The sequence below is a fragment of the Hyperoodon ampullatus genome (genome assembly GCF_949752795.1).
Source record: "Hyperoodon ampullatus genome assembly, chromosome: 2".
NCBI classification, from domain to species: domain Eukaryota; kingdom Metazoa; phylum Chordata; class Mammalia; order Artiodactyla; family Ziphiidae; genus Hyperoodon; species Hyperoodon ampullatus.
The window spans coordinates 2,405,234-2,433,019 of record NC_136915.1 but is presented as its reverse complement, the minus strand read 5'-3'; positions in this window follow the sequence as shown (position 1 = coordinate 2,433,019).

The following is a 27,786-nucleotide window of genomic DNA, read 5'->3' as shown; positions in this document are numbered from 1 at the left end:
TCTCTATTTTCTCACACCTCAGCCCCCAGATAACCCTGTGGCAGTGTTTGCGGGACCACAACAGAAACCCACAAAAGCCAAAACTCTGAGGGAGGGGAATTTTCCTCTCCGATTAGTGGATCTGCGATACCCAAAAGGCAGCGAAAACTCCATTGCTCTTTTTCCTCTTACTTTCTCCACCATTTCACACCAGATAATGGTGTAGTCACAGAAGTGCAGGTCAGAGCAAGGTCACTGGAGCCCTAGGTTTCTACCCAAAGGACCAAAAACGGCCAGAGATTATAAGGAAAATTTCAGAGAGGGTAAAGCTGTTGAAAGTAACACCATAAAGTAGTAGTACTATAAACTCCTGGTCTCACCTCCCAAGCTGCACATGGCATGACTCTGATCCTGGACAGTATGGCAAAGACTTCAAGAACTGAACCACCTCTCAGCCCAAAGGCTGGCCTCTGGGTTATGCACACAAGAGACAGATTTGAATAGTGCCCCGCAGGCTTTGAAAACTGAGCTGACAATGGAACCACAACACACAGAAGATGGCTTGGAACATGTGTTTGAACACAACCAAGCTTATTGCTTGCTAAAACAAAAATAGTTCCATTTCTCAAAGTATTTAAACAAGGCACCGTCTCATGACATAATATTCACGATGTCCAGGATATAATCCAAAATTACATGGCATGTGATGAACCAGATTTTTTTCTCAACTCACATGTAAAAAACAATCATTGCCAATGCTAAGCTGACACAGATGTTGCAATTATCTGACAAAGACTTTAAAGCAGCTATTATAAAGATGCTCCAAAAGGCAATTACAGATACTCTCGAAACAAAAGGAAAAAGAGAAAGTCTTGGCAAAGTAGAAGATATAAAGAAAAACCAAATGGAAATTCTAGAATTCAAAAACACTATAACTGAAATATTAAAACTCACTGGATGGGGTCAAAGTAGACCAGAAATGACAGATGCGTCCGTGAAGTTGAACCTAAATCCATAGAAATTATAAAATCTTAACAGCAGAAAGAATAATGATTGAAAACATAGAGGTTCAGTGACCTATGGGACTATTTTTTTGTTTGTTTGTTTGTTTGGTTTTTGCGGTACGTGGGCCTCTCACTGTTGTGGCCTCTCCCGTTGCGGAGCACAGGCTCCAGACTCGCAGACTCAGCGGCCATGGCTCACGGGCCCAGCCACTCCACGGCATGTGGGATCTTCCCGGACCAGGGCTCGAACCCGTGTCCCCTGCATCGGCAGGCGGACTCTCAACCACTGCGTCACCAGGGAAGCCCGGGACTATTTTTTTAAAGGTCTAATATTCATGTCACTGGAGTCCCAAAAGGAGGGAAGAAAGATTACAATGCTGAAACAATACTTCGAGAATAATGACCGAGGAGCTTCCCAAATTTGGTGACAAACATAAACCGACAGATTAAAGAATCTCAGTGAACCAACCACAAGCAGGACAAAGCCAAAGAAATGCATCTCTTCTCCGTCAGGCACATAAAAATGGGGAAGTAGGAGCATGCAACATAATGCATTAATTCCTACAATAAATCCAGATGGAGACGCAGCAGAAGCAGTGCACTGCATCGGCACTAAAGTATCCCCTACAAAGTGACTTTGAACTTCTTCTGCTTTACTGCAATTCTCTCTCAAGCCCTCCCAGTTAAAGTCAGCCCTTCAAGAGTTACAGCGACAGCTTCCAGGAGATGGTGTTACCTCCAGGCTGGGGTGGGGGAGGACCGAGAGGCCAGGTGGGGGCGATGGAGGAAGGCTGGAGAAGCCAGGCTCCTGTGCCAGAGTCCACCTCCCCCGCCGCGCTCCTGCCGGCACCGAGGGAGCACCCTGGACTCTTTGGCCCCTCACAGGCCACCATGGCTCCATCCAGCTTTCCGTCAGCCCCCCAGCGCCCCTCCCCCAGCGTCTCTCCTCCACCGGCTGCGCAGGATGGAGACTCGAGCGTGTACCTGCTGTAATCCATTTAAGTCCCCCTCCTCCCTAAAGCTCCCAACATGTTGGGATGAGTGTTTCGGGCCTTTGGTTCGTCCTTGGGGCAGAGAGACCTTGGCCTCACCCCTAACCCTTAAAGCAGCTGAGATCAGGATAGCTGAGGATGAGGATTCAGGATACATTTACGTTCTGGCTTCAGCAGCATGGTAGACTTGGTCATGGCCCAACTGCCCACGTCTTTGGCTCACCAAAAGCCCTACACCAGCTTTGGGACAGGCTGAACCCCTTCTCCCCCTGCCTGGAGGAGACAGCAATAGACGAACAAGCTTGTAATGTTTTCAGTCCACCCATAGTCCTGTGCCAGCCGTGGGGACTCGTGGACCTGTTCTCCCGTCTGGAGCAGGGAGCAAGCACCAAAAGTATGGTTCTAGCCGCTTGTTTCAATGCCACCTCCGAATATCCAGCCTTCCCCCACCTCCCCAACCCTTTCCCACTTACAGGCAGCAAAGGAGAAGACCACGTATTGGTCCCAGCTGACCACACAGTTTGTTCCGCTACCAATTCCCATGGAATTTCCTCAAGTACATCAGCCAGCCCTCGGGCCCTCATCTTTCTCTTTCAGAGAGCAGCCACACCACTGACAACATCCCAGTCTCATCACTAGTACTGCTAAGTCAGAAGCTACGATGCGGGCTTCCCTGGTGGCACAGTGGTTAAGAATCCACCTGCCAATGCAGGGGACATGGGTTCAAGCCCAGGCCCGGGAAGATCCCATATACTGCGGAGCAACTAAGCCCATGTGCCACAACTACTGAGCCTGCGCTCTAGAGCCCATGAGCCACAACTACTGAACCCATGTGCCACAACTACTGAAGCCCGCACACCTAGAACCGGTGCTCCGTAACAAGAGAAGCCACTGCAATGAGAAACCAGCGCACCTCAAAGAAGAGTAGCCCCCACTCGCCGCAACTAGAGAAAGCCCATACGCAGCAACAAAGACCCAACGCAGCCAATTAATTAATTAATTAATTAAATTTATTTTAAAAAAAAAAAGCTACGACGGTTCTGAGATGCTACCCTACTTGCAAGCTAATAGGTCAACCTGCCAGATATGCTGGCAGAGACACACAGACCCCTGGTTGGAGAAACGGGATGTTTATTGCTCACAGCAGAGACAGCTGCCAGAGCACCACCTTCACATGAGTTCTGAGCCCCAATCCCACAGGCAACGCAGCTGAGCAAGCTGTTGGCTGCACGTGCAGTGGGTTACGACCCGGAGAGGAGCCCCAAATTATGAGACTCAGAGCTTCGACAGGGCAGCTGGCGCCTCTGCCCATCCCTCCCTCCTAAGAGACCTTGTCTCTACTCTGGAATGTGGACAGACCCTCCCCAGGCATGGGGGAAGAGGGGTACCTCTAGGTTTATTGCCCTGAGTGTAAGCAGGTGTATCTGAAAAGAGCTGTGTGGGCTACTCTGTCGACTTGCCAAAATCCTCTGCTCAGAGGCCCCCACCTGTGCAGACTGTGAAGTAGTCGTGGAGAATTGTCCCCCCACAATTTGACTGATTTGGAGGGGTTCGCTTCCAGCTTGGGGAGGAAGTGGAAGGGCAGAGGAAGCCCTGTGCTCCTGGGTGGGCTCCTCCAGAAGCCGAGGGTGGGCAACCGTCCATGCGGACGATGGAAACTGCTAGAGAGACCCCAGGCAGAATGCAATGACCTGGCCTGGAAACGGGCAGGACTTCCAGACCAAGGCACTTACTGGTCATCTTTCTTGCAGGGAAGGAATTAGAGCCTATGTGGGTGGGGCCCCAACGTGGTCTCACCCTCGGGGCAGGAATAAGTGGTTTCTGCACCCAGTGTTGTCCACGCTGCCCTGGACCACTCTCCAGGTGAACCTGGGGACCATCTGGACCACAGAGCTAACGAGTCGCCTCTGCCTCCCAGCACAATAAATGTTCCCAGGGACACTATTCCCTCTTTCCTGCAAGAGCAGGGCCCCCAGAGTCGGACAGCCTGCCTTCAAATCCCAGCTCTGCCGTTTGCCAGCTGTGTGGCCTTGGGCAAGTTCTCGACCTTTCTTTGTCAGGCAGGTGGGGAAAATGGCAGTGCCTGCATCAGCCAGGTGGTCTGAGTCCTGGGTGAGCTAAGGAAGCACTTTGGACAATTGGGTACAATGAAAATGCTCAGTGCTGATCAAGGCAACTGACCGAGATGCCCCAAGGTGCCCCTCAGGGACAAGCCAGCTCTCCCCTCCCCACCACTGCCACCAGTAACAACTTCCCCTGCACCCACCTTCCCTCCCAGAAGGAACAAAATATGGCTGTTTTAGTTTCCTGGGGCTGCCGTATCTAAGCACCACAGACTGGGAGGCTTCAACAACAAAGATTTAGTCTCTCACTAGTCTGGAGGCTGGAGTCCAAACTCAGTGTCAGCGGGGCTGGTTCCTTCTGAGGCTGAGATCAGGATCTGCTCCAGGTTCCTCTCCTTGTCTTGTAGGTGGCTGTCCTCATGTTCACAGGCATGCTGCCTGAATGCATGCTCCCATGCCCAAATTTCCCCTCTATGGACACCAGTCCTTTTGGGTTAGGGCCCATCCTAATGGCCTCTCCAAATGGGACCACAGTCTGGGATACTGGGGGCTAAGACTTCAGCACATGAATTTGAGGAACACAACCCACCACATAACCGGCCCTCTCGGGTTAATGCCTTTTCCTGCCCATGAGCTCGTGAAGAGGGGCCTTCTTGTCACAAGGTGGCACTAACAGTGGAGGAGGAGGTGGCCTAGGCTGGGCCATAAGGGCACTGTTGGTGTCTAGTGACCCCAAACTGCCTCGTGTGTATATTTCTTGCTCCACTGGCAGGGGGAGGGGGAGACAGTCCTCAGTACAGTTTTGTAGGGCAGCGGGCGCTCTTATGCCTGCAGTTTTGGGGGAGAAAGCCAAGCAGACAGGGGAGTGGAGAGTCAGCCACGGCCATCCCGTGTCCAGGCATCTCTGCAGCCAGCAGATCCAGACACATTACAAGTGGGGCTCAGGGGGGCTCCCCCACCGCCAGCACCCCGCCGGCTTCTGCACACATTCGGGGGAGGAGGTGTGAGCAGAGAAGAAGCTGAGTTTCCAAACTGGCTGTGTCCTAACTTCCCTCGCCAAGAAAAGCAGCGTCACCAAGGCAATTGCTCTCTGGCTACTCTCTCCGCTTTTTTACTTTTTTCTGGTTCCTGTAATTACCCTTGTGCCGGTAGCCGCATCAGAGGGCAGCCCCGGGACCCCGGTGACTTGCGGCTGGCCCCAAGGATGACCCGGGGAACTTGTGGCTGGGGCAGGAAGGGGGGTCTTAGTCTCCCAGCCGAGACCCCTTGGAGGCATTCGGAGAGATGCTGTTGGTGGAAGCTTAATAATCTGCGGCCTGAAATATTTATCCGCTTACACGAGCCTAAGTCATTTAGGTTTGCTGGAGATCAACATCATGTTTTCATTTTTCATGAACCTTCTGTAAAACAGCCCCTTCTGTCACTGTCAGATGCTGGGAGAGGGAGCTGCCGGAGCCCGATGCCGTCTTAATCTCCCTCCACAAACAATGCTGAATAGGGCACCACACTGGCCAAAGCCCGGCCCAAGGCTGGGGGAGCACGACCTTTCAGTCTAGACAAACCCCGCGTTTGCTCAGGCGGCTCAGAGTCGGTGTCTCCTCCCCTCTCCTTCTACTCTCCGAAAGCCAAGGACGCTCATCACTACTTAAGCAGAGCCCACAGGGGCTGTGGTTGGCTGAAAGATGGCCCCCAAAGATGGCCCCATCCTAGTCCCCAGAACCTGTGAATGTGTCCCCTTACACGGCAAAAGGGAATTTGCAGAGGTGGTTAAGTTAAGGGTCGTGAGATGGGGTTGTCCTGGATTATCTGTGTGGACTAAGCACGTCGCCTGCCCTATCGGTAAACAAAGGCTGTTGTGGCCACAAGCCCTCATCCACTGCAGCCGCCCCCAGCTGTGCACCCTGAGGGGATTCAGGATGGAGAGAAGCAGGATACTGGCCCCAGAGAGCTGAGGCGCAAATCAAAGGAATGATTTCAATGAGCCCAGGCTCTTGCCTCTCCCCGTACATAGTAAAGCGCTAAATTCATTAATTTGAGATGTCTGGTTTCCTTTAATTAACAGTAATCTTTTTTTTTTTTTAACAAATTTATTTATTTATTTTTGGCTACATCGGGTCTTCTTTGCTCCGCGCGGGCTTTCTCTAGTTGCGGCGAGCGGGGGCTACTCTTCGCGGTGGTGTGCTGGCTTCTCATTGTGGTGGCTTCTCTTGTCGCGGAGCTCGGGCTCTAGGCGCGCAGGCTTCAGTAGTTGTGGCACGCGGACTCAGTAGTTGTGGCTTGCGGGCTCTAGAGCGCAGGCTCAGTAGTTGTGGCGCACGGGCTTAGTTGCTCCACGGCATCTGGGATCTTCCTGGACCAGGGCTCGAACCCATGTCCCCTACATTGGCAGGTGGATTCTTAACCACTGCACCACCAGGAAAGTCCTAACAGTAATCTTTTGATGTTCCAACAAACTGGCTTTTGTTGCAAAAACTCCAGTGTATCCTGGCCCCTCCCTTGTCTCTTCTGAGTAGTCTCTCGGAGCTTTTTTGAGAGGCTGCCTCCAGGCCTGAGTCCTCAGAAAGTCTGACGATTAAAACATAGTTTTCAACTTCCAGGTTGTGCATTTTCTTTTCAGTCAACACCTGGGTGGCCCAGTGTCATCACCAAGGCCTTATAAGAGGGAGGCGGTGGGGGAGGGGGTCACAGTCAGAGGGAAGATGCTGGGCTGTGGGCTCTGCGGATGGAGGAAGAGGCCACGAGTCAAGGGATGCCGGTGCCTCTAGAAGCTGGAAAAAGCAAAGAAACGATTATCCCTGGAGTCTCCAGGAGGGGCCAGCTCCTAAGACCCATTTTAGAGTTCTGGCCTCCAGATGGTAAAAGAACAAATTGGTGTGGCTTTAAGCCACTGCCTGTGCTCATTTGTTATAGCAGCGACAGGAAACTACTTCAATGAGCATCTCTTTTTTAACTTCCCCCAAACACGTGGTCAATACCGGCCCCCTGGGCTCTCCCGACACTCAGCTTCAAACCTGCCTCCTGCTGTTTCCCGGCCCCGTGACCTTGGGCAGGTGCCTGAGTTCTCCTCACTGAAGTTGGGACAACAGTGTGTCCCAGGCAGCACAGCATTGACCGTGAGCGGCTGTGCATCCACGGCCCTGCCCCTCGAGCTGCCTGAGGACGGCATAGCCACACACATTGCCTTCAGGAAGTGCTGACCACAGAGCCTCGTAGAGCAGATGTGTCATCTGCCATCTGAGGCTGTGCCCTCCAGGAGAGAAGAAGGAAGGAACGCCCACGGCCCAGTTAGGAATAATTAAGGCTGAAGGTACCAACTCAGCAGTGGGTGGAGGAGGGTTTTGGCCGACAAAGCCCCACTCGGGGCTCTGAGACTCCAGGTCTGGGAAGGTGACCTTGGAGGCCAGAAGGAGGCTGAGAACGCCTCCCACCTCCCTTCCAATCCCAGCGCCCGCCTCAGAGAGAGAACCCAGCTCCCCTGTCCTTCTGACTCTTGTGTCCAACCTTCTGAGCCCTTCAGGCACAAGGAACAGACTCGGTCCCCACCCTCCGGAAGCCTGGGTCTGGACAGAGGGAAAGGGCTGAGCAAGGAACCAAGGTCCCGTGGAATGACCCCGTCTCCTGAGGGCTGGAGGGCTTCCCGGAGGAGAGCGAGCGGGGCTCCGTGGGAACAAAGTGTCTTCTGTGTAGGCAGCACCTGGTTACCAACTGGTCCAGGTGGTCCCAGCCGGGAAGGGCCTTTTTCATCTGCCTGGAGACAGGCGTGTCCACAGCTCACTGTAATTCAGGAATCCATGGGAGGCTGCTGGGAGGAAGCAGATGCAGGGACCGTTTAGGAGACAAACAGATGCCAATTGAGAGGCCGATTCCCTGAGGAGCCACGAGGCAATGGGAGTTGAAGGTGACTCGGCTATTGTAGCCTGGGTGGCCAGAGGACAAAGGACCATCGGCCAAGGTAAGGGCACCGTCAGGGCGGGGCTGGGGAATGAACGCAGGGCCTGAGCCTGTTTGGGGCTGTAGACTTAGAGGTCCTGAAGAACCTCTGCGTGGAGGCGCAGGCAGCTGCCCCGGGGGGCTTGCTCAGAAGACCACCAGCAGTCAGAACAAGACGAATGGAGACGTCTCTCTAAAGAGAGGCCCCGTCCCCCCAAGGGCAGTAAATTCCCTCCTCCCGGGCTGCTGACAGCTGAGGGACGTTACCTGTCAAACCCTTGCCCACAGTGATAGGGCAGCGCCAGGCACAGAGGCGCTGCTTAAGAAATCACCCCCGGCGGTGGGTGCAGGCAAGCTGAGGGCCCCTGCCAGACAGTGGGATGCAGAACCCACAGACAGAGGAGGATAGGGTCCGGGGGCGGGGCTGGAGCGTCCCATCCGGCTCCTCGAAGCTGCCCTGAGGTCAAGTCTCTCCAGCAAAACCCTCAGGACAGCAAACTTCAAAAAGGACATAACCGGGAACCGTCTGGAGGCTCAGCCAGGAGCTGTCAAGAGTATCTGTAACGTTTTCAAACTTTTTCTTAACCTCTCCAGCTCTGCAAGTGTCTTACATAATCCATCCGTCCATCACCAGGGCAGCATGTGGTGCAATGAGCAGGCCTGTCCCCACATGACCCGCTTGTAGGACCGCAGGACAGCCGGGACAGGGCAAGCCCTTCACCCGGCCGGCAAGCGGCTCCCAAACCCGCTTCCCACAACTCGGCCCCGGGGGCCCCAAGGGCTGGGCGACTGGCATTTCCAGACATGGACAAGGCTGATTCCTCTCGTGCCCAGTAAAAAGCTGGGTGCCCAGCGGCACCGTCCCTCCCCTGGGACAGAGACCAGGCCTGGCACACCCTCTCTGACAGCTCTGGGCCTGTGTCGGTTTCTCATTCTTCCAACCGAGCCCACCCACCTACCCACACTGTGTGACATGGAAGCATTCCTAGCCTGTCACTGGGAGACTGAGGCCCCGGGGGGCCCGCCTGGTGTGACTCTGGGGTCCTGCGCCGTCTCCAGGTGTGTGATCTTGAGAAGATACAACAAGGTCAGTGGTCCAGGGAGCGGGGCCAGCGCCCAGTGCCAGGGCCTGAATCCAGGCTGGGACCCGTGTGGCCTGGGCATGCTGCTCCCCCCACCACGGGGGACCCACTTGCCTGTGTTGGTGAGGACTTCCTACCCGCCAGACACATTCCTGAGGCCTCGGGGCTGTCTGTTCATCTTCTCCTCACATAGCCACAGGAGATGGTGTGAACTCTGCCCGGCTGTTGCTGATAAGGACATGAGCCACGGAGAGGTTGGCTGGCTTGTGCTGGGTCCCTGGCCTGTCCTCAGTGGCAGAAACGGGACCGGCATCAAGCGTCTGACTGACGACCTGGATTCTGCCCTGACCCTGAGAACAGCAGCAGCTCCCCGGCTCCGGGACCCAGAAGCCCAAATCCAGGTGTGGGCAGGGCTGCTTCCTGATGGAGGCTCCCTCCCAGCTCCCAGTGGGTGTGGGTCATCCTTGGCGTTCCTTGGCTTATAGACGCATCACCCTGGTCTCTGCCTCCGTGGCCACATGGCCTTCTTCCCTGTGTGTGTGCATCTGTGTCTTCACAGGCGTTCTCCTTTCTGTGCCTCTGTGTCCAAATTTCCTCTCCTTTTAAGGACACCAGTCATTGGACAAGAACCCACCTTTATCCAGGATGACCGCATCTTAACCTGATGACATCTGTAAAGGCCCTCTTTCCAAATAAGGCCACAGTCCCAGGTACCAGGGTTTGAACTTGAACATGTGTTTTGGGAGAGGCACAAGCTACCGCACGACAGCGGATAACATCTAAAAGGAGTGAAACCAGACATTACACGCTGCCTTGCCAAGGGGACCAAACCAGAGTCGGATTGAGCCTCTGGTTTCAGCTGCCTCCTTCCAGGAAGTCCCAAGGACAGAGGAACACGATATACATCATTTTTCCACACCTTTTTCTCTTGCACCACGAGGATGCAATCAGCAAACCCAGAGTGCGGGCACCTCCACCCTCCAGTGGCCCAGGGACTTCAGCAGATAAAGTGTAGGGGAAAGAAGGGATACATGTGGGACCTGCCCATTAAAAGAGACTCAGATATACATCAGGTTTAACCTAATGGGTAAGACAAAATCAAGTGCTATTTGCTATTTCTTTTTTTTTTTTTTTTAAATCAGGACTGTCCTGGAAATTGAGCACGTGATTGTTATGGTTTTTTGTTCTCTCATAGTTTCCTCTGTCTCATAGTCTCACAAGTTTTCTTTCTTTCTTTTTATTTATTTATTTATTTTTTTTTTTTGGTCGCACCACGCGGCTTGTGGAATCTTAATTCCCCGACCAGGGACTGAACCCAGGCCACGGCAGTGAAAGCACCGACTCCTAACCACTGGACCACCAGGGAATTCCCCCAAGTTCCATTTCTTGATGTGGGTGGTGTGTCAAGGGCGTCTGCCTTATATCCAGTGAACTAAACATTTCTCTATGGTTTTCCATGCATGTGCTTTAGTTTACAATGAAAAGGTTCTAAAAGTTAACTACTATAGGTGTCATTAAAATCATCATCATCACCTCATTATCCTTAAATCATTCCACAAATGTTTCTGAAGAGCTCCCTGTGTCCAGGACTGTGCCGTATGCTGAGCACTCAGTGATGCGCAACATAGACTTGCTCCCCTGTGCTCATGAAATGTACCACTGCAGGCAGGTATGGGGTGACAGGTAAACCCCTGTGCATGCAGTGATCATACAATCACTGCATTGATCCAGCGTGGTCTGCATGAGTCGGGGGGGAGGTGAGCTCATGAAGCCTCAGGAAAGATGGACATTCTCCATCTCCACCAAAGACAGAATGCATTTCACTTCGGTGGAAAGATCTAGACCAATCATTGGGAATAAGAAAAAAAAGTGGTAATAATGCAGACAGCTAGCCTTTATTGCCCAAGTACCATGTCCTGGGCCAGCCCTCTACCCAGAGCCTTGCATGGATATCTCGTTTAGTTTTCACAACAATCCCCATTTTACATGTGAGGAAAAAAAAACAAAAAACAGAAAGAACTGCTAGCTGGTGCTTGGAAAAATTTTTAACGGATATATGATTTACATACCCCCAAAAATGCACAGTTCTGAAGTGCTCATTTCCAAGAGTTTTGGCAATTATACGCATGCATGCAATCATCGCCCCATAGAGGAGTTGCAGTAGGATTTGCATCACCCTAGAAAGTTCCCTGGGGCCCCATTCCAGCCCAGCGCCTCTCCCCCAGAGGCCTTGACCTCTATATTGTGAAAACCTGATGGAGGCGGTTTTAAGAAGCCGTTTTGTCATCATTTGGCTACGTCTCTCCCTAAAGGAGAGGCCAGGGCTTGTTGCTGTCTCCAAGGTCCTTGGAGCATCACTGCCCTTTGTCACTCCCAAACCTGCAGAAACAGGTAGGAGGAAGTGCCAGGCAGTGAACACCTGGGGGTGGGAGGCAGGCGGGCATGACACCCAGGTCCACGTCACCCTCAGAATTGCAGAGTTCACGGAGCTTGTCTGCATTCAAGGGATGAGGGCCCAGAAACCTCTTCAGCCCCGGCCACAGGCTGGGAAGAACCCAGAGCAATTTCTGGAATGGGAGGGGACAAGGATGCCGTTCCTAGGTGGTCAAAAGTGCCCCTGGGACTGGACAAGCCGGGAGTCTTTATCGCCTTCTCCCGGGCGCCCCAGGGGCAGAGCGCTGGAAGCAGCCCATTCCAGTACACGGAAGGCGGCTTATGTTTGATTCTGTCTCCAGTAGTTCTGTCTCTTGGTCAAAACATCCCTGGAATTTAAGCAGACACAGTCCCCGGAGGTCACCTCTCCTCTGCTTCCTGGGGTCCAGCTGGTCACCTTACCATCACTCGCCTTGATCACAAGGTAAAGTGGCTAAAGAGAATTGGGGGGGTCCTCAGGGTAAGCCCTGTCCCCCCGCTCCCCACCCACACCCACTTCCAGAGCTTCGCCATCCGCTGCCACGGTTCAGAAGGGGTGTCACGATGCAGGTGATTTTTATGCCCTATTTGGAAAAAGAAAAAGATTGTCCCTGCAAAAGCTGCTGATGTCCGTGGGCTGGGACTGAATGACAGGAGGAGCTGGCCTTCCTGGCACACAAAGGCTTCCTCTGAACTGAGTAGGAGACCCATGTGAGCAGCGAAGCCACAAATAGCACAGGAGAGGGCGAGCCCTTTGTAGCTCGTGAATCGACTGACGGGGGTCCAGAGGCAGGAGGGACGGATCAGGGGCATCTTGCTAGGAGGATCACGATCCTGTGGGCACCCCATCTTCTGTGCCAGCCGCTCCGAACAGCCCTCTGGCTCTTCTTTGGCAAGTCCCAGCGGTCGTGATCCTGGAAATAAGCCCCCGACCCTATTAACAGCCCTTTGGGGCAGGGGGAGGTGCTCTCAGCCTCAGTTGTCTGGCCACGATCTGACATCGCTCCAGCAGGCTGGGCTGTTTGCAGCAGGTGATTTTGGATGAGAATTCCACCTGGAATTAGTTCAAGAATTTCGGAGGAAATCTGCTGCATGAGTGTCCGTGAGGTGCCCCCGGAGTCTGTCTTTCATCCGTCCTTCCCCCGGCCCCCTCCCCTGCCCCGGGAAGAAACACATGTGCTGATTCCGAAAAAGCTGGTGACGTGCTCACTCCCTGCTCGCCGGCAGAGACATGATGTGATCTGTGTGCCCTTCACGGGGAGCCCCGCACAAAGAAGGCCTCCTCTGGAGCTCTGTCGGGCTTGGCGGGGGGCCTCCTTCAGAATGCTGACACCCCCAGTTCCCCTTTGCACCCTCTGACCCAGCCCCAGTCAGCCTCAAAGAGCAGATGATTGGATGGGAGGGAAGGAGGGAAAAGAGAACTGAGTCTGTGGAACCCCTGACGTGTGCCAGTCCCTGTGCAAGCGTGGTGGGCGCCTTGTCCGCGTAGAAACAGGTGCAGGTCTCTGGTGTTTGGGCACCAGAACACGGTCCCTTGCCCTGGGGACCCCCATCTCCTTTCACGTCTGGGGTGCGCTGGGGCATCCCAGCTCCAGAGGGGCACGTAACTCAGGCCTGGCCAATCAGCTCCAGCCACCCCCTGGTTCACACAGGGTCTGGGACCCGGTCAGCACGGGAGCTGGCATGCTCCCAGGTGCCTGGAATCTGGGAAGAGGGCCTCTGAGCTGTTGTCCTGTCCCCACGTCCAACATGAGGTGAGGAGAACCCAAGACTGAGGCAAAGTCTAGGATCTGCAGCTCCGGGACCTGCATCGCTTCTTACGTTGGAGCCACTGTGGGGGGTTTCTCCTTATCACCTGCACCCCAAAGAGTCGTAACCCATGTTATCCTCACTCTCAGACAAGGCAACGGGGGTTAAGTAACAGGGTCGAGTTCACATGGCTGCTTAGTTGCAGAGCTAAGCTTTTAACTCAGATGTGTCTGAATCTGCCTGAAATAAATTATGCATTTCATCAGCTCCAAGGCGTACCCTTGTTTTATAAACCACCAGGAAAGATTGAAAACTGCTGCCAACTGTATCTCAGCACAGTGATTTTTTATCACTTATCATTTGATTGTAGAATTCTTGAAAAAAAGTTTTTCAGACTTATTTAGAGCTGTTTTAATATCATATGTCCCTCGTGTACATGCATAACAAAAATATGGAAGGGCTGGAAGGAGTCAAAGGAAGGGTTTTGGCCACAATCAGGACCCCTATTCCTTTCTCACATGGTCCCTGAGTGGTTCATGGCTGGGGTCTCGAGGCTCCTGGATTGGGAAAGAATGTGTGTTAGATGCGGTTAGTTGGTTTGTCTGTGGTTCTGGGCAGTTTGCAGAGAACTTGCTCATCCGTCATCCATCCCATCTGATTCTGAAATTATCGACGAGAAGTATTTTCATCTCCATTTTACTATGAGGACCAGGGATTCGGAAGTGTCCCCAGGCCACACGGCTAGTAAGTGGCAGATCCCGGATCCCAGCTCAAGCTTTCTGGGTCCAGAGCATGAGGGGAGCATCCAGGTGGAGGAGAGAGCATTAGAGGTTTTGAGATGCTATTTGTACAGTCACCAGTTGGCCAGGTCTCTGGGGGACCCAAATAATGTCACCCTTCTTCATACCCTAGTCCTGAACTGTCAACTGAAAAAAAAAATGAGAGCTGTGAGTTTCAGGTTTATCTGGGGACTTACTGAGGACTATAGCTTGGGAGACAGCCTCTCAGTAGCTCTGAGGGACTGCTCTGAGGAGGTAAGGCAGGGAGGTCAGTATATGTGTGATTTTGGAGAAGGGGTACCTGCAACCAAGCACACATCTCGGTAGAAGGTGGCTGCTGGTCTCGAGGAGCAGACATCTCTGTCAATGATTTTAGTGCTTTTCTAGGTATAAGAAGATGCAAGAAATTGGGTTCACGAGATTTTCTCCTGAAAATACCTACCTGAAGGCCTGTTCTGCCAGTTTCCCCAGAGCACAGAGCGCCTCCTTCTTGATCTCCACCCTGGACTCCTTTCAGGGTGTGTTGGAGGTCAGTGACTGCAGTGGCCAATGACTCAGCCCTTTTAGAGCCGGATGGCAAACATTTTTTTTGTTGTCAGAACCAAGTAAGAAATCAGACAAATGGGTCAGCGGGTGGAGAACAAAAATCTCACTGCTGTCGTGAAAGGCTGGGGGTGAGCTGCGTGGCCAAGCCAGGCAGGGTCCCTGCCCCAGAGCAGAGCTGGGGGCGCCCCGACGGGAGGGCCTGGGTCACGGCCTCTCTTGATCCGGGCAGACGCTGGCGAGGAGGGACCCACCCTTCAGCTCAGGACACCTCCTGCTTTGTCCGCCTCCAGTGAGCAAAGGGGGCCACGGGCTGCCCCCCAGATGAAGGTTCACCCACTGCAGAGGCAGGAGAGGACGCCGGGTGAGAGGCCAGGAGCCTCCCGAGGACGGACGTCCCTCCCAGGGAAGGGCACGTCAGGGGCGGATGGCGGGCAACGCACCCGGCACCTGCGTCTGTCCCCTGTGCCCTGGGATGTCAGGGTTTCATCCAGAAGCACCCACTTCTTCTTCGTGGGGAAATCTCACCAAGAGGCCGTCTGGTGGCACAGAGATGCACCTGGAGCCACCGGGTTGTGTGATAGGCCAGGGGGTGGGCGGGGCAGGGAAGCCATACACAGTGCCCAGCCATCTCCTCCCCGTGGACAGCCGGGCCCCACCAAGAGCACGTGATGCAGCCCAGTCCATGTCCAGCCAAGAAGACAGAGGACCCCTCACGTTTTAGGAAAAGGGTGTTTCCTATGGGAATTGAGGCTTTTGTGAATGTGAGGGTGGCCGAGAGAGTGAGGTCTGGAAGGGATGGGGGAGAAAGGCCACTACCCTTCCAGCCTGAAGGAGGGGAGTCAGGTCCCCAAGTGGGACCACGGCCAGGGCTCTAGGGAGGGCTAGCCGAGCCCCTGCCTCCACCGCTCTCCCAAAGCCGCTACATCTCACCGCCATCTCACCGCCACTCCTGGCCGCCGGGCCCTCCGAGGTCACGGCTGCTGCTCCACGGCCAGGCCCACCCCGCAGATCTCACGGCCCTCCTCTCGCTGGCAGCCTCGCAGGAACAGAGGCAGCGAGCTGACAGCAGACGATGCAGCCCTCTGGCTGGGGTGAAAGATGAGGGGTCTGAACCCTCAGGAACGGTGAGGAGTCCACTGTGGGTACTGCAAAGTGGTGTCGGGCTGGGGACGAGGGGAGAGAGGCATAGAGGACCCAGCACGGACGGAAGGACCACAGGATGCTTCAGAAAGACGACAGTGAGATCCTCTCAGCTTTTCCCTTTCCAGGGGAATTCATGAGTCAAGGAGGCCGAGACCTCCATAGAGTGACTGCAGCATCAGTCACCAAGGAGATGGCCGGCCGCCCGGGCAGGGGCCTAGGGCGGGTCAACTTTTTGGGGGCTGGAGGCCTCCCTGGCAGGAGGAAAGGGCACGGTTACATGCTGTGCTTTAAAGCAGTGGTCCCCAACTTTTGTGGCATCAGGGACCATCTCCATGGAAGACAGTTTTTCTATGGACCTGTGGCAGGGGGCGGGGGAGGATGGCTCAGGCGGTAAAGCGAGCTATGGGCAGCGGCAGATGAAGCTTCGCTCACCCGCCACTCACCTCCTGCTGTGAGGCCCAGCTCCTAACAGGCCACGGACCAGTCTGCAACCTGCGTATTGTGGACCCCTGCTTTAAAGGGAGGTTTTCCTGGGGATGGTGAGGCTCTGACAGCACAGCCATCAGCAACGTGGCCTAAGGACAGAAACATTTCGCTCGGGGAAACCGTGACATCACACTCTCACCCTCGGTCGTGTTCTTGGGCTCACCGCACAGACCTCACCCAACTCCGTGAGGGATGCTCTTCAGCCCTTTCTGGATGCTGTTTCTCGGACATTTCTCCCTTCTTCTGTCTCAGAAAACCCAAGCATGTCCTGCCTTAGTGTATGAGTCAGGGTTCTAGAGAAACAGAACCAAAAAGATGTGTATAACATGGAGAGAGATTTAGTCCAAGGAACTGGCTCACACAGTCACAGAGGCTGCAAGCCCAAAACCTACAGCTGGAGACACAGGAAGACCTGCTTTGGAGCCAAAGTTCAGCTCCAAAGCCCATCTGCTGCAGGACTCCCTCTTGCTGGGGGGACGTCAGCCTTTGGGTCTACTCAGGGCTTCGCCTGAACAGACAAGGCCCACCACACTATAGAAGGCAATCTGCTTCGCTCAGAAGCCACTGATTTAAATGTCAATCCCATCCAGAAACACCCTCACAGAAACATCCAGAATAACAGTTGGCCCCGTGTCTGGGCACCGAGGGCCCATCCCAGGAGACACATGAAATGCACTGTTGCAGTCGGTCGTGAGATAGTGCCCAGCTATCCTTGCCAGTTCTTTGTCACGGCCAGGAATCAGACCGTACACCCTGCAGGACGGACAGGGGTGGGGATGGCTGCACTCCTTTCTCCCTTATTCCCCAGTAGCACTCTCAGGGACCGAGCAGCTCTAGGACCCACAGGAGACACAGTCTTTGCTGATTCTCCTGTCCCTGCAGGGGTCATGGAGGTCATCCCCAGGCCCACACTGGACCCAGGCTGCTGGCTTCCGTTGTGTCGATAGCTTTGTGTTGACGTGGGTAACGTGGCAGGGCCTCCCCAGCGCTCACGTCCCCCACCCATCCCGTTTTGTCTCCCGTCGCCCTTGGCGTGGTCTCCCGTGCCGTGTAGCTTGCTTAGCTGCTTATGTATTACTTATTTTCCATTTCCCTAGGGCCCAACCTTCACAAGGGCAGGCATTTGGGGCCAGTGGTGTCCCCATGTGCCTATCACGTCAGGCACATAATAGACACTCAGTAAGTGCTAAGTGAACGCACGGATAACCTATATTTCAAAATCGATTTCGAACCTAAGCCTGTCCCATTGAGGCCCCAAACAATGACCTCATGTGTCTGTCTGCAAACCTCAACACTGACATAGTTTTATGGCCAGTCCTTCCCTCAGTGTCATTTGTCACTGTCCCCAAAAGTTTTTAGAAGCCTGAAGAGCAGAAGCTGGGCTTGGATTGCTGGGGCATCCTTGGTGGGAGGTTCCGGGCAGGGTCCACAGACCAGGGCAAGGGGTTTGTGAGCCACTTCTAGAGGATTCCAGCAAGAAGAGCAGTTGACGAGCCGCCACCCACACCCCCTGGGTGGTCCACACCGAGGAGCCAAGTGCTGTGTTTCTTAAAGCTGCCTGCTCACCCGCTGGGCCTTGGAGCTTGGAGGTCAGAGGTCAGGCCCAGGTAAGTAAGGCTGGGGTCAGAGAGGAGATTGTACCAAACTTCAAAGAGTTAGAGTGACCGCTTCACAGCTGTCCTGCTCCTTGGCCCCCTGCAGCCCCCTGGCCACTTCCCACAGGGAAGGGACCACCTGGGGTGACTGGAGGCCCAGACACAGTCCAATGGCAGAGGCATGAACATTGCGTCACGGTGCTCACGGCTGCAGGAGAGATCCGTTTGCCGGGGTTTCGGGCAGGTTCGGGGAGGAGGGTCTGAAAAGAAGGAGTAGAAATTCTCCCTCAAGGAAGAGCAATGGTCGAGACCAGGAGTTAGATGCTGCAGAGGCCGGCACGGACCTCCACATTGGCCTCCAAGGCTGAGCAGTCCCACCTCTCCCTGCCTGGATCCCTCTTCAGCCCAGTGGGAACCAGGGCCCAGAGCCGGTGGCGGGTCTCCAGCGAAGACTCAAGACAGCTGAGTCTGGCCGACTTGGAGCACTGCTCTCCTCCCAGGGCGCTCGTGGGAGCCAAAGAAACAGAAAGTTACCCTGGGCTGCGTTTCTGGTCAGGATGGAGAGGGCTCTGCTTCGCAGGGGCGTGGTGGGGGGGTGGTGGGATGAGCTGCACACAGGCCGCCTGGTCGAGACAACCTCGAAGGCCACCCGGACCCAGGTCTGGATCGGGGGCTCAGTGACGTGTCCCAGCCACTCCCCGGCCACAGAACTGCGGGCTGCATCTGGGTTTGCACTGGCAGCCAGGCACTTGGACCCACGCTGGCAGCAGGCCCAGGGAGAGTAGAGGCAGAGGCAGCTCTCCAAGTCTCTGCAGACAGCCAGAAGGGCTCTTGCCACCACCGGGGTGATGGTCTCCCTCTCGGGTCCCGTGACCCGGCAGCAGCTCAGAACCTCACCCCGACAGGCTTGGGCGGGAGGAAGCCAGCACTTGCTGGATTATCTGACAGTTCATCCACGTGTTCAGTTCCAGCAATTTCTTGGCCCAGGGTTAGTTGAAGACTTGGGATCAAGGCAGCAAAGTGCATCCTGGGAGGATGCCCGGAAAACTCCCGAGACAGAGCGTTTGTGGGGACTGTCCCTGTCCAATCAAGACAGGCCTCTCCAGGGGGCTCGGAGGCACACAGCTCCGGACACTCTGAGAACCGTTAGCCCACCCCCATCCCCCAACCTATCACCACTGCAATGCAAATGGGGCCGGTGAAACCCCTCCTCCTGCTGGGCTGGGGGCTTGGATGCATGCCCCCAAGAAGCAGAGGAAAGAGGAAGGTTTGGGACAAAAGGAGAGAAAGGAAAAACTGGGAGAGAAAAGGGAATAAACAGTAGCTGGAGCAGCAAACAGGTGCCCAGAACCGATGCCCCGAGGGGAGCACAGCCCCCCATGGGGAGACAGTGGGGCAGACATACCCCAGGAGCCAGAAGGGCTCCAGGGCTTAGGCAGGGCCTGAGTCACCCTGGCCCCCGTTTCCCACCCTGTGAATGAGGGATCTGGACAAGCAGATCCCCAGGTGACCCCACAAAAGAGTAGGTGTTTCTAGAAGTCCAGGGGAGTGCAGGGCTGGGGAGGGAGGGACAGATGAAGCTCCACCTGAGTCCTAAGTCTCCATAGGGCCTCCTGGGTCCCGGTGTGCCAAGGCCCACGGGCAAGGAGCCCAGCTCACCCACCAGATGGGACCTTTTGCACTGACGAGCTGAGGGGAGGGTCTGAGCTTCCACCTCCACACAGGAAGGTCCCTGGGCAGTGAACATGTGTGAAAAGACCAGCAAAGGGGACAGAGAGAAACAAATATCCTATGAGATCACTTACATGTGGAATCTAAAAAAAAAAAAAAAGATACAAATTATCTTATTTACAAAGCAGAAATAGACTCACAGACATAGAAACCAAAAACAAACTTATTGTTACCAAAGGGAAAAGGGGGTGGGGAGGGATAAATTAGGAGGTTGGGATGAACATACACACACGACTATATATAAAACAGATAGACAAGGACCTACTGTATAGCACAGGGAACTCTACTCAATATTCTGTGATAACCTATAATGCAAAAAGAATCTGAAAAAGAATAGATATATGTATGTAAAACTGAATCACCGTGCTCTACACCTGAAACTAACACAACATTGTAAAGCAACTATACTTCAATTTTTAAAAAGTATAAGGGAAAAAAAAGACCAGCAAAGGGGAGAGAGAGGGGCTGAGCCAGCCCTGGGCCAGAGGCAAAACTCCAGGCAGCAGGAAAACGGCACCTGCTTCACCAGGAAAACCCCACCTGGCACAGAACCTGCAGGGACCCCGAGGGAATCCACATCACCTCCGGACCAGAGGGAAAGCGGTGGCACGGGTGTCCTTGCAGGCGCCGCCCGGCGGACCACCTCGTCTCCTGACAGCCCCGTGCTGAAGGCAGCTGCCACTTCTCCTTAATTCCTTTTTAATTCACTGATTTTACTCCCTGGCATTTGTCAAGGTGTTGGGAGCCTGAGAGGCCGAAAAGGCACATTTTCTGCAGAAGTAGCTTCTGATCGGTCTGCTCCTGGTCCACCAGAGGGTTCTGAAGGTCGTCAGAAAAAGAGCCACTTTGCCCCACCTGCCCGCCTGCGCCCTCCACCCTCCTGAGAGCAGGACCAGCTGGGAGCTACCGCCTCCGTTCCCTGTGTCATCCTGCCCCCTGGTGTCGGGGACCCAAGACACCAGACCTGGTGGGTGAGGAGGTCCCGGGCAGCTCCCAGCGGCCCTCCCTCCTCCGCCTCGTGCTCAGCATCCAGCCCCTCCCCGGGGGCACGGCCCCTCCCCCGCAGAGCCCCAGGTGGTGGTGAATTGGGGGCATCCGGGTCCAGATCCTGACCTACCACCTCCTTGCTCTGTGGTCTTGGGCAAGTCACGCCCCGTCTCCAGGCCTCGGTTTCCAGGTGTAAATGGGGCCATGTGAGAAGCTATCTCGTGGTGGTGTCAGAAGAGGGCGGGTAAATCCACGGAAGAGGCTTAGAGCCGGCCAGGCACCCACGGACGTGCTTGAAACATTTGGGAGCCTCACCAGGCCTGTCCCGTCAGCGTGGGGCTCAGACGCCGGAACACCCCCAATGTCACCACGACTTGGTTATTCACCCAATGGTTTCGGGGTACCTGCTAGGGACCCCTCTCCTTTCCTGGCACGTCCCCCCCGGTGTCAGCTGCCTTTCCATGTGGACACATATTCTCTGCAAAGGTAAGGCTCTCATGCAGGTCAGAATCTGGGGGGACCGAGTCTGCAGAGCTGGGGCACCAGGCCCCTCCTGATGCCTGCACATTCTGCATCCCTGCCATCCTCACAAGACCTCCTCAGGATCCACGGCAAGACCTCGGCGTCCGCTCGGCCCCCAGCTCCGCTCAGCACCTCTAGCCCCAGCCCCAGCCCCAGTCTCGGCAGGGCTCTTCACGCCGACCCCACGGTTCAGTGTCTGCAGCATAAAAGCCTCCCAAGCAGGAAGGTTTGGGAGGTAGATGGGAATTCCAGGTCTGGACCACAGGGCCTGCGCTGCAGCACTGCTATTTCCAAGAGTCAGCGGTACCTGATGCTGAGCATCCTGGCAGCAAAGCTTAAAAAGCAATGGCTGAGAATCTCAAGTGGAAAAGATCACCGTTTGGACACAGCGCTCTGCCCTGTGCATGATGCATGATGTAACCACTGACTCAGGTACCACCGTGCATGGAACCATCAAAACTATACTGACCTTAAAATACATTATTTTTAAAAACTCCAGGCAGAAAATGAACAGCAGACGACAACATCTCTTTGGGGATACGGATAATTAACTTCTCGTCAGTCAGGGAAGGCTGGCCTCTGGTCTGGAAGAGCAGCTGGGGTCATTCTGGGTCGGGCCAGAGAGAGGAGCCTCGCTTCGGTCCCCGTGGTCTTGGGGAGGGACAAGGATGCGCTAGGCGTCCCGGGGTCCCATTTTCATGGTCACGGCGAGATGACGGGAGTTGTTTTACAAGTCACCACAGTACCTCGACCCCTGGGCCATCACCAGCCACCCTCCGGAGCAGCACAATATTAAAACATCGTTATCTGCGTGCCTCTCTGCTGGAAGATTGCATCCTCGAAGCAACAGTATCAAAAAAAAATTGAGTAAATTAAAAAATTATTCAAAAACACATTTCTCTCTCACTGAGAAAAAGGCAGGGTGCCTCTTTTTTTCCTGAGAGGAAAAATGGTCTATAAAACCCTTTCTTTTGTAATCAGGTGCATACAATAGGCATTAGTTCCAGGGAATTCAACAGAAATCAGGAAAAAAGAGATAAGCAATTTCCAACCAGCCTATGAAAGGAGGAGTTATAGACCCATAGAGCACCATTTTATTTCATTTTCTCCCCTGCCTGTGTGTGTTAGGGAATTTAATCCGGCCTTTGTCTCCCACTTCCGGGCAGTCACCCCTAAGATGTCCAGCCTGATAGGAGTGTCCTTGCTTTCCTGGGGGGCCTCTGGTCACACTGAATGGGTCAATAATGTGATGTAAGGTAGGAGACAGCCTCCCCTGGAAGGCTCAAGGTGGGGCTGGCTAGGCCAGAAGGACCAACCTCACGATTTAGGGTGGGGGCCATGGGTATCAGTGGAGACTGAGACCAATGATGTGGGAAATCAATCATCAATCAATAATCAATTGATCGATCATCAGTCATGTCTCTGTCATGGAGGCATGGGACACTGAGGCTCAGGAGAGCCTCCCTGGCTGGCAGTCATCCACGTGTGTTATCACACGTCAGCACGGAGACGGTGAGGTGTCCTGACTCCATGGGGTGGGGACTCTGCTTTGGGTACTTTCCCGGGACTCTGCCTGCGCATCTCCTCCTTTGGTTGATCTTGATCTGCATCCTTTCCCTGCAAGAAACCGTAATCATGAGGATAACAGCTCTCATGAGATCTGTGAGTCCTTCCAGAGGATTAGTAACTCTGAGGTGGTCCTGGGGATCCCCAACTTGCAACTGAATGAGGTCTTGTGTCCTTTAACTTTGTAGTTGGTCTGAACTCTCTAGGACGTGCCCCCATGTGTGTGTGTGTGTGTGTGTGTGTGTGTGTGTGTGCGTGTAAGAGAGAGGGAGAGAATGAGTGTCTGTCCCCAACCCCTGCTCTGGTATAAATCTGTCTTCCAGAATACTGAGGTCAGAGATCCTGGGACTGGCAAATCCAATGGAAAAGATCATCCCCACCTTTTCACCCCTAAGCTCATGCCAACTGCATTAGCTTGAAACTGTCCAAGATTTCCAGATGGCTCGGTCATGAAAGCCCCAATAAGGCACAAACCTTGTGAGCTGCCCCCTGTCCATGAGCCAACGCCCCACAAACTGAGAGATGTGCGTGGAGACCAGATAATAAAGCAGGTTCTGCTTCCTGTTTTGTGCCCGGACTGAAAAGAAGACTGGAGCAAGGCGGGAGGGGAGCCCACACCTGAGCGAGACAGGTGAGGCAACAGACAACCAGGCAGTCAGACAGCCTTGGCGAGGCACCCCGAGAGCAAGGTTACATCCGCGACATTAGCTCACATCTGTTAGCTACTGGGAAGGGACCAGAGGTAACCCTGGCTGTGCCACTTAAATCTGCGTACGGTGACATTTATCCAGCATTTAGCTGCCTCAAAACGCACTGACCTGAATCTATTCTGCATTCTTAGGAAGCAGCATGACGGGGATGCCAGCGTGGGGATGCAAGGAGACAGATGCCCTTCAAGGACACGGGGTTCCTGTGGGCAGAGAAGCCAGGCACCGCGGGCAGAGGCCGGCCGTTTTGTCCTTCTGCTGCCTGTGCCGGCGGATCAGGGCAGACCCCACTCACCGATGTGGGGTAGGGGCCCTTCCAGCATCCCTTAGGACCCCGGCTCACCTGTGGGCTCCCGCAGGTTTTGTTTTTGTGAATTAACCAACTCCCCTATCGAGTACCTTTCTCCCTCTCTGAGCCAGCCGCCTGCCACATGGGACGGGGAAACAGACAGGGGTCCACCGACCTTGCCTTGTTTCCAAGCAAATGCTGCTGGTGCAAAATCTCCCTGTCCCACATCTCTGAGAGCAAAACTGCATATTCATGACTTTCAAGTCTTTCAGGTGGTGGAAAGGTGTCTGGAAGGAAGGCTAAGCGCATTGTGATCTCCCAGGCGGGCGGGCGGGTGGGCACTGCAGTCTTCCCGTGCTTCCCGTCTGCCACGTCAGCCCTCCCACCGCCTTGCGGCGCCCCACCACCACCACCACCAGAGGGTCTTCATCACCTTTCTCGACAGCGGGGGAGGAGGGCAGCACCTTGAACCGTCTCTGCAGCCCAGGTGAAACTCAGTGGATCTGGGATCTGGTGATGAGCCCCGCAAGGCCCCGGGAGGGATGGACCTAGACTCGAGGTCAATTGTTCCCAGCGCTAATTGACTCTGCATCCAACGGTGACGTCCGTCTCTTCCGGGTGGCCTTCCCCCCATGGGGGTGGCAGGGTCCTGTGATGCTTGGGCTCGGATGCAGGTTATGCCCAGAACTCAGAGCCTGAAGAGGGTATGGTCCCCACGCTCAGCCCGTGGGCCACCACACGGCCTCAGAGGGAGAAAGCACCGAGTTAACGATGCCTCATTTACAGGCAAATACACGTCTTTGGCGGCCGTCCATAACGTGTCACGGACTTTTAGCCAAAGGAGCTGAGAGGGCCATGGAAGACGCTGGCGCTTGTGAATTAAGGCAGAAGCAAATCTGCTGCGAGAGACTAATCTATACCTTCGCTCCACGGTCTGAGCCTCGCTCCATGTTAAGAGGGTCACAAGCCAATTTCCACCAGCCCGGGGCCCAGGAGCTCTCAGAAGAGAGCTTTTCTTCTTTGGGTCTTTCTTGCTGCCAGCCCAAAGGTCCTCATAAAATGGCAATTTCTCCATCTCGCTGGAAATTTAGCCTTTTCCAGGCTATGCAAATCCCTGGGTTTTCATTCAAAGGACACGATCACTGCGATGTCCCCACCCAGAGAGTAGCTTTGTCCCAACATTGCCAACCACTCAGAGCTTCTAGGCCAGGATGATGTCCTGAACGCACCATTCTGATTGGGGTCCCCGTAATACCCAAGCAGGGTCTGTTTCTTGTGTTTTCAGGGCAAACGGGGACCATGGCAGTTCCCAAAGTTCAACTGCCTGGCACTATTTCTCCATGGGCTTCGAGTAAACATCTGTGGGTCCCCCAGATCCCAAGCCCCTCCTTTGAGGGAGCCCCCCTTACAGCTGTCAGCCGAGTTGTGTGATGTGGCTGCAATATTTCTTACAGTGATGAAGCGCAGTACACACACAGAGCTCTATAAATATTTGATGAATGAAACGAATGGATAATGATGACAGTTACAGTGCAGCCAGAAGGCTGATTCTGGTGAATTTCTACCTGTCCAATGTCAGTGGAACGTGAAGGCTTTATGAGGATTTTGCTTCGTATACATTTACATCCTGACTACTGCCCAAAACAATTCGGAGTTGCTGTCAATAAAAACAGAAGCACAGTTAGATTTTTTAGAACACACACACACGATTAATTGCACATAAAAAACAGAAGCCCAGAATGGAAAGCCAAGCGAACCAGGAAAAACAAGACCAGGAAATTCTGAATGAGGCCGCCTCCAAGTCTCCTGCCAGGGAGGCCAAGAGGAGGTGGGAACAGCCATGCGCTTGAGGAGAGCACCCTCACACAGGTCTTTCTGCTGATCGTGAATTTGCTGAAACACGAGCCTGTCTAATAGACCCACAGTTGGCCCCTCTTCCCAGCAGGTTGTAGGAGATTTGAAGCAGAAAATGACCTATTGTTCTCAAATGTTTTAATGTCACAGATTGTTTGATTAGCCTGCAAAGCAGCCTACGGAAACTGCACTGATGTTTAACCACTGGTGAGATTCTGCGAAGAGCGGCACCGGGCTCCCACCCACCCACAGATGTCAGCGCACAAATTCCCTCTACCTGCTTCTCCTCGACCTCAGTGTTGACACTTCACATATGTTTAAAGCCCAAGGCCAGCACCACCTCCTCCAGAAAGCCTTCCCTGACCAACCTCCCTCCACAGAGACTGTCTCCTGCTCAACACCAGTGGCCCTTTGGAACTTCTTTGCACTTTCTCTGGGTCGCAGGAGCTCTGTGCGCCTCTCGTGTGCCCTACAAGGCTCTGAGCCTGCACGTCCTTGTCGACCTCTGGGTCCTGAAGACGCCTGGCTCCTGCTAGGACCTTGGCAAATTTGCGTGGGATTACTCATGAGAGGAATTCGATGGCTGCATGGCTGTAGGGTTGTGACTACCCAGCCAAGTCAGGCAGGAGAGGTGAGCTATGAAGGAAACCTTTGCATTCTGAGGAATACAAAGTTTCCTCAGAATCTTCCATCTTCAGTTTCTTCCTGTGTGTCATCATCACCAACCTTCTTTCAATCAGTGCTTCCCGAGCCCCCGCCTGCTTGTCCCAGACACTTGGCTGGGTTCTGGGACGGGGTTCTGAGCAGAACACAGTCCCCGCCTTCAGGGAGCTTTCAATCCACTTGGGGGACCAACCGCCAACGAGAACCAACGTCCTGCCATCATGGGGACGCCCCTCTCTGGGCCCCTAACCCCGGAAGGGTAGGGAGTACAGCCGTTCAGGAAGAAAAAGAGAGACAAAGGGCGCCGAGGAACCCAGAGGGATGTGCAGAGGCGTGATTTTGGTTCCATGTCCTCTGTGTGCCCTCCAGGGTGGATCGCGTCCCGACACGGCGGCTTGGGAGGTGTGCAGAGCGGAGAATCCAAGCACGGCTGCTCCACCAGGGCAGGACCTCCCGCTGCATCAGGAGGGGCGAACTTCTGCCCAGGCAGGGGCTCCTGCCTGCTTCCTCCTGGGGAGCCTGAAAAGGGCTTGGGTCCTGGAGAGAAGAGGTGACTTCTGATCCACTTCCACTGGCCAAGGAGCCTTATCTGATTCCCCTGAGTGGGTCTGACACCCCGGGTGCTATGGCTTCTCCCCTGTGGCTCTTACCACCAATGCAGATTGATTGATCCTCATGTGATTATTCCAGCAACGCCCATCCCCCTGTGGGGCTAAAGCACTAAAAAGGCAGGACTGGCATGAGCTCACCACCACTGGGACCCCAGGCCCAGCTCAGCACGTCCGTGACAGCTCAGCAGACACATGGAGTGAGCGAGTGAAGGGATGGCTTGCGGTGCTCCAGGAGAGAGGGGATAGGAGAGCCAGCTGGCTCCACGCCCTGGGGGAAGAGTACAGGATGCTAAAAAACAATTGACAGGCTGAATTTGGGGGTTTGGGGGGAACATCTGGTAATGCACTCACCCCTCAGCCGGGACATGAAATTGAAGCTGCATTGAGATTTGTAGAATGAACTTGCCAGGCAAAATGGGTGGGGGGCTGGGGGGCAGGTTTTCCAGGCGGAGGGAATAGTGCATGCAGGGTGGGGGCTGAGAGGGGAGCGGGGAGCACAGCAGAGGGGGAGGGGAGGGGGTGGCAGGGCCAGATGAGTCCGGACGAGGGGCAGCGGTGGGCAACCTCACAGGGCTTTCTGAGCATTCATTCGACCATCATTCATTGAGTAGCCGCTGTGCCAGGCACTGTGCTGGGCTGTGCAGGTCGTATTAGGACTGTTGCTCTCCATCCTAGAAGCGGTGAGGAAGCGCTGAAGAGCGTTAGCAGTGGGGTGGGTCAGCACTGATCAACGATCACCCTGACTGCCAAGGGCAGCACTGGCAAGAGGGGAAGGCGGACCAGGGATGGTCGCTGATGGGACACGGGCAGTGAGCGTGCCCTGGCTGTCAAGGATGGCCCTGGGGGCCCAGCCTGAGCAGCTGGGAGGCTGGAAATACCCCTTATGTAAACTGGAGGCGGGGGAGCGGTGAGGGGGGAACAGAGCGTATCTGTGACAAGAGATCAAGCGCTCCTTTGGGACGTTAAACTCGGGATGACACTGAGATGATCCGGCCACAGTAGGACGCGCTCAAGCAGTGCAGTGTGTATCTCAGTTGATATTAACCGTGAACCACCATGGAGCCCAAAACTGGCTTGTGGCGATCAGCCCCTCGTA